The sequence below is a fragment of the Orcinus orca genome, chromosome 7, assembly GCF_937001465.1.
Source record: "Orcinus orca chromosome 7, mOrcOrc1.1, whole genome shotgun sequence".
In the NCBI taxonomy this organism is placed as follows: Eukaryota; Metazoa; Chordata; class Mammalia; order Artiodactyla; family Delphinidae; genus Orcinus; species Orcinus orca.
In genome coordinates, this window is record NC_064565.1 from 88,511,565 (window position 1) to 88,519,189 (window position 7,625).

The window sequence follows — 7,625 nt, forward strand, 5'->3', positions numbered from 1 at the left end:
GGTGGCGCAGGTTCAATCCCTGATCGGGGAACTAAGATCCCACATTCTGTGTGGTGCAGCCAAAAAAGAAAAAAGTTAAAAAAAAAAAGTCCTCTACCCCTATCTTGCCCCTCCCCCCTTCCCTCTCTCCACTGGTAACCACTAGTTTGTTCTCTACAACTGTGAGTCTGTTCTTTTAATTTAATTTTATTTAAAATTTTTAAAATAAAATTTTAAAAGGTTACTTTCCATTTACAGTTACTATAAAATATTGGATATATTCCCTGTGTTGTACAATACATCCTTGAGCCTATCTTCTATGCAGTAGTGTATACCTCCTACTCCCCCACCCCTATATTGCTCCCCCTGCCATTGGTAACCTCTAGTTTGTTCTCTATATCTGTGAGTCTGTTTCTTTTTTGTTATATTCACTAGACTGTTGTATATTTCAGATTCCACATATAAGTGATATCATACAGTATTTTTTTTTAACTTTTATTTGCATTTATTTTTTGCAGCATTTATTCCTGGGCCATAAGTTTTTGTTTCTTCAATTTCTTCTGGGATATCTTTTTCTTCTGGGCAACCTCCTCTTCTGGTTTAGGAACAATCTGTTCTTTTTCAGTAAGGATCATCTCAATGTGGCACGGAGAGCTCATGTATGGGTTGATCCGACCATGAACTCTATAAGTCCTGTGCCGCATCCTGGGGGCTTTGTTCACCTGGATATGACCAGAGATGACCAGAGAATCTACATCTAAGCCCTTAAGTTCAGCATTACTCTCTGCATTTTTGAGCATATGCAGTAAAAATTCAGCACTCTTTTTGGGCCACAGACCCTGCGTCCAGCCCCACTGTTTGGCCTGGGCACACCTACCAACTCCACCATTGTAATGATGGAATGGCACACACTGCTTCTTTAAAGTGACATCCTTCAGATACTTGGTGGCATACCCTTAATGGCCTGGGCTGTTTCATGAGTGTTCTTAAAGTGAACACGAAGATTTGAACCTCTCGACTTGCATGATTTTGTGGGATTTTCTGGGTCAAGTGAATAGCGAACCATTTCTAGAGGTCACCTGGAAATGAGCAAGTATAATTCTGTCAACATATTTACAGTAACTTACACGGTTTATGTACTAAACGCTGCCCGCAGCTGCTCAGAGAGTAGTTGTTTTCATGATTAATCCAAAGGTGTCCTAAGAAATGCCATCATCACAGCCATCCTTCTATCCACTGTTCCTTCCCATGTGGAACTACCAGTGACTACAGCAGTTCTGACAGTAGACTAGTGACACAGACATCATTCCTTTTACCCTCTCAGGCTACTGACCAGAGAAGCTATCATACAGTATTTAGTGATATCACACAGTATTTGTCTTTCTCTGTCTGACTTATTTCACTTAGCATAATACTCTCCAAGTCCCTCCATGTTGTTATAAATAGCAAAATTTCATTCTTTTTTATGGCCGAGTAGTATTTTACCATACACACACACACACACACACACATATATACCACATCTTCTTTTTATTTATCTGTTGATGGACACTTGCTTCCATACCTTGGCAATTGTAAATAATGCTGTTATGAACATTAGGGTGCATGTATCTTTTCAGATTCGTGTTTTTGGATATATACCCAGGAATGGAATTGCTGGGTCATATGGTAGTTCTATTTTTAGTCTTTTGAGAAACCTCCATACTGTTTGCCATAGTGGCTGCACCAATTTACATTCTCAATAACAGTGCATGAGGGTCCGCTTTTCTCCACATCCTCGCCAACATTTGTTACTTGTGTTCTTTTTCTTTTTTCTTTTTCTTTTTTTTTTTTTTTGCGGTACGCAGGCCTCTCACTGTTGTGGCCTCTCCCGTTGCGGAGCACAGGCTCCGGATGCGCAGGCTCAGCGGCCATGGCTCATGGGCCCAGCCGCTCTGCGGCATGTGGGATCCTCACGGACCGGGGCACAAACCCGTGTCCCCTGCATTGGCGGGCAGACTCTCAACCACTGCGCCACCGGGGAAGCCCTATTGTGTTCTTTTTGATTAGAGTCATTCTGACTGGTGTGAGGTGCTAGCTCATTGTGGTTTTAATTTGCATTTCTCTGATGATTAATGATGTTGAGCATCTTTTCTTGTGCCTGTTAACCAAATATGCATCTTTTTTGGAGAAATGTCTATTTAGTTCTGCCCATTTTTTGATTGGGTTTTTTGTTTTTTGATATTAAGCTGTATGAGCTATTTGTATATTTTGGAAATTAAACACTTGTCAAGCCCATCATTTGCAAATATTTTCTCCCAGACCGTAGTTTTTTTTTTTTTTTTTTATTTTGTTTATGGTTTCCTTTGCTGTGCAAAAGCTTTTAAGTTTCATTAGGTCCCACTTGTTTATTTGTGTTTTTATTTCCATTACTGTAGGAGACGGGTCCAAAAAATATTGCTGTGATTTATGTCAAAAAGTGTTCTGCCTATGTTTTCCTCTAGGAGTTTTATAGTATCTGGTCTTACTTTTAGGGCTTTAATCCATTTTGAGCTTATTTTTGTATATGGTATTAGAGAGTGTTCTAATTTCATTCTTTTACATATAGCTGTCCAGTTTTCCCAGCACCACTTACTGAAGAGATTGTCTTTTCTTTATTGTATATTCTTGCCTCCTTTGTTGTAGATTAATTGACCATAAATGTGTGGGTTTATTTCTGGGCTTTCTAACGTGTTCCATTGATCTATATGTCTGTTTTTGTGCCAGTATCATACTGTTTTGATTACTGCAGTTTTGTAGTATAATCTGAAGTCAGAGAGCATGATTCCTCTGGCTCTGTTCTTCTTTCTCATATTGTTTTGGTTATTTGGATTCTTTTGTGTTTCCATTCAAGTTGTAAAGTTATTTGTTCTAGTTCTGTGAAAAATATATTGGGCACAATTTTTGACAGGCACTGTGCCACTAACACACTGGGGATGTGTTAGTGAGAAAAAAAAGACAAACTCTCTTACAGAATATAAGCTCAGGAAGGTAGGGACTATAATATATGGAGTTAGCATTGCTTTATACCAGCAACAACTCCCTTCTCACTTTGGCAAATGACTGTGTACTCCTTTGGACTCACTAAAAAGAGAGAACTAATAGCATGTAAATAATTGTCAGTTTGCAGATGGAATCATTGAAACCACGAATAGAGTATCTGCAATGGATATTATGTTGCAGTACCTATTTCCTTCTTCTTCCTTCCCTCCCTCCCTCTTTTCCTCCCTTCCCTCCTTCCTTCCTTCCCTTCTTCCTTCTTTCCTTGCTTCTTTTCTTCCTTCCTTCCCTCTCTCCTTTCCTTCTTTCTCTTATTACCACTCAAATTATTCGTGAAAACTGAGATAAATTTACAGAAATTAGGCTCCAGGGAAGACCTTCACTTTGGGTCTAGCCACACAGCATAGACCTCACCCATTTACTAGATCTGAGGTTCATTTGTTCTACCTGTCAAGTGAGGACAGTTAATAGTTACCTGAAAGAATGCACTACATGTACATAATAGGTGCTCAGTAAATGGAGCTATTATAATCCCTACTATTTAACTATTGAAACTATTTTACTATTAGAACTCTTCATTAAATAATTCATAACCTTTGTAATATCGGAGGTATTTTCTTAAGGCATTATTTCTATAAAGATGATGTTTATAATAATAATTCTGCAATGTATTACTTGCAGGACTTTATTTAGCATATTCATAGCTTAGATTGTTTTGATTGTCCTAGGTAGGTTCTTTCTATACCATTAGCAGGTCAGCTAAGTGGTTGAAAAGTCAATATGTATTTGTGACACATATAATACTGGCAAAATGTACACTTACACGACATAGGAAACTGGGTCTACCTCACCACCTTTGGTCTTGATCATTTTTTCCCCTGATGACACAGTATAATGTGACCAAATGGTGTGGCTCAGCTGCACTCTCTCAAATATCCTATGTGGTCCACTGTGATATCTTAATGCCCCCAAGTTCAAGGGCAGTTAAGGTTCCAGTGCTTATGTACCAGGTTTGGAGAGTGTCTGCAGAGATGCAAAACATCTATGTTGGGGGCCCTAATTCATTAAACTTTTTGCATGATTTAGAAAAAGAGAGAGATCCTATAGTACCCAAATCAAATTAAACTGAATCATAAGAAACAACTAAAATTTGTGGGCCGTTCCCCAATAACTACACAGCTGTCAGGTGTGTTTGTAGGTTTTGCTGAGTCCAGTTTGGCTCTCAGACCCAATGTTTTGGCTCCCACATAAGTTAATTCTCATCAGAGGATGTGTTCTTATTAATTGAAAATGTTCTTTAAAAGGTGATATGCGTAAATGCAAGGAAAAAATCCCAAATGATTTTTCTATATGCTTTTTATAGTTCTTTGGGGAAACATGCTAAGTGGGACCATACAGTAAATATTACTAAATACAAACATTCCAAGTCTTTTTTTCCTTCCCAGTAAGATTTTACGTTTACTTGAATAATGCTGCTGTTGTTCAAAATAGGTTTAGAATAAGCTTCAGGGCCTTTAACATTTTCTTTGAAATGTCCTTGGTTGTGGAAAATCTTCATCTTTCAAAGATGGATGTGATTTCCAAAAACCACCAACGGTCATTTGGAGCCAGTTCTGGGTAATCAAGCTGGATAATTCCACTTGAGGTTAAAACAAAACAAAATGTGGTAATTATGTTAAATTCTGATAAAAGATTACAATAGATGTGGCATAGAAGGTGACTTTAAAAACAAATCAGTTCTAAAGCTCTAAAATAACTTTAGGCAACGCCAACATCATTGGAATTATGTTGCCTTCCAAGGTGACTGCTTTAAAAATCTAACTTCAGATTCTTTTGTGAAAATTGAGTTTTGTAACTTACTGGTGACACTTCATGCCAATGAGGTCTGACTCAGAAGAAAATTCCAAGAACTCAGGGACTGTGCTTTCGACAGTTAAGGTACATTTTTACTCAAGTGCTTAGTTTGATGCCAAACATTATGTGGCAACTGAATAAGCAGTAGACAATGGGGATGACTGGCTTTGACATCAATGGTCTTGATAATTTAAGAACACTTGGCAAGACATTAGTGACCATGGGCTGGCTGCTTCAGGATCGCTGGCATTGCCTTAGAATAGAAAGAGTAAAATTGCTACTTACTGGTAGGTTTTTTTTTTCTTTTACATGGCAAGTTATAAAACACACGCCTCACACTTGCTTTCAACAGAGCTTATGGAAATTGTGTCATGAAGCTGAAAAAGAGCCACTGACAGTGGATGAGCTTGGCACCCAGCAAACATGAAGTGGCTCATTTTGAGGAAAGAAAGTCACGAGAGGCCATGCTAATCATACCAATGACTATTAACCTCAGGGGAGAACTCAGAGACTGTTGACCTGCAGAGTACAGTCAAGCCACAGACAGTTTTCCATTCTCATTTATACCTTGGGAAGCATTTTTGCTTTTATTCCAAGGTATATTAATAGACCTCTACATGCAAAAATTGTACTCTAAATATATATATATATATATATATATATATATAAAAGAGAATTCTCTGTGGAATTTTTCCTTAGAGAGTTTACATGTTAACAGGAGAAATCAAGATAGGCAGAGATAATTTAAAAATGCAAAGTAGAAAGTGATGTGAATTATTTGAGAGGTACAGATAAGTGAGATTTTGGCTGGAGGAAAGAGGGTCAAGGCTTGTGGAGGAAGTAGCATTGGAACTGAGATTTGAGAGTGAGATCAGAGCAGAAACATCAAATGTGCAGAGGCAAAAATCCAGAGATGGTGTAGGGGAGGAGTGAGTTGTTCAGTTGGCTGGAATGTGCGAGTGTGAAGAAAGACGGCTTGCAAACAGGTAGGAGAAGTAGGTTGTAGGGAGTGGGGAAGAGTAAACAGATGAGTGATACTGACTGAACTTTACTTCCTTAAAAACAATCCGGCAGCACTGTTTCAGGGAGAGATCTCTTTTCGGCTAATGTTCAACAATCCGCTCATGTCCAAACATTAGCTTGAGATGTTGTCAACGATTATTAGATGTGAAACAAACTTGAGGTGTAAATATGTCTTCAATTCTGTGGTTGTAGCGTTCCTGATTGACTTAGTAAATTAAACTTTTCCAACATGAATGATGTTGGTGTATGGATGTTAGCATTACACTGTCCACTAGCCAGGCATCAAAAGAAAAAAAATTTTACTGTTGAGCTGGATGAAATGCTCTTGAAAATGCAGATTTGAGCATGAACTGCTTATTTTTTTTCTATAAAATGATGAATCTGGAAAAATCCTTAGAGCAGAGGTAGGAATCTATCAGTTTACCTGTTTATAGCCCTTTAAGTAAGAAGAGACCAGTGGAATGATTTGTTCAAATTTTCTTAAACCTCAGTGTGTGTGAGAGTGCAGGTTGATGCAAGCTTCTTTTCAGTTCCCCAGGCTATAATAAACCCAACATCTGCTCTCCTCCTATTGGTGGATGTAAAGCCATGCATCTGCCATTGGAATGCTGGCCAGGATGTCAGACAGCTCGACCACGTTACTTTCCATTATCCTGCTTATTCTGTTATCAAACAAAACAAAAGCCAGCCCCTAAACCTAAAACTCATGATCTGTTCTCAGTTAACACCGAACCCAGAGTCGGTGAAGTGATCAGCAAAGACAGGAGCGTGGGCATCTTTACAACGCTGAGTCACCCTCAGAGGTGCATGCTTTCATTGAATTAACGTTGCAATGTTTTGAGTGTAGCTTTTAACAATACAGAGCTCTCATAACCGAGTGTGGGAGTAATAACAGAACAAGCAAATTATAGGGAACTAGAGAAGGGATTCCACTACTGAGGAAGCAGACCAAGGGAATAGCTTTTGCATGAGATGTGAATTTGGTTCCCCACACATTCCAGTGTCCCTTCCAAATATAAAAAACTTTTTTTTCATATGGAACCAATGGCTGAAACTGTGGACTGCACACACAATAAATTCAGTACAGCAAGAGCTCTGCTTGTTGTGGTATTATTTAGAATGTTTCTTTCACAGTTTTCCTCAGAGTACTGAGATTAAGTATGATCTTAGTTTAGCGTTGTTGACTGTAGATGGCAAAGGACAGTGGAAACATGTGAATACAATGTATCGATGAATGCTCAGGTTTACTTTCTCAACTAAACATACTTATGCGCCAGACTCTGTGCTAGACTCTGCAGGGTGTACAAAGTTGAGGAAAGCATGGTGTTTTTCTCAAGGAGCTTATATAGAGTAGGGAACATAGGTAAATGCACAATTGACTAAATTACAAAGGAGGATGTGTTAGATGCCATAAGTGAGTTTACATGCAATATGCCATGGTGGCTTGAAGCAGAAGAATGTCCAGAAAAAGTTAAATGAAGGTCGTAAATGTGAATCTCCAAGAACCTGGGCTACTGGGAAGATGGTGGCCCCATTCATGGAAATATGGAAATCCGGGGAAAGAGTAGACTTGCCTATGAATATGCTGAGTTTGAGAGGTGGTTGGAAGCCCAGCTAGAGAGAATTTGAGAGTAGGAATGTGGATGGACCTGCAGAGATAATAGTAGGTGTTGTGGAGGAGATAAGATCATCAAGAAAAACCACATCAGGAGAAACAAGAAGAGCACTGGGAACTTTCAGGGAAAATCTGG

The 7,625-nt window shown here is 38.8% G+C and overlaps 1 non-coding gene and 1 pseudogene across 1 annotated transcript; both read right to left on the bottom strand.

Annotated features, from left to right (window-relative positions):
* Positions 1–483: 483 nt before the first annotated feature.
* On the bottom strand, positions 484–1,297 carry LOC101274066 (60S ribosomal protein L17-like; annotated as a pseudogene).
* Positions 1,135–1,200, bottom strand: LOC117201891 (small nucleolar RNA SNORD58). The gene has a single exon (XR_004484024.1). It is a non-coding gene; the product is annotated as a small nucleolar RNA SNORD58 (small nucleolar RNA).
* Positions 1,298–7,625: the final 6,328 nt, after the last annotated feature.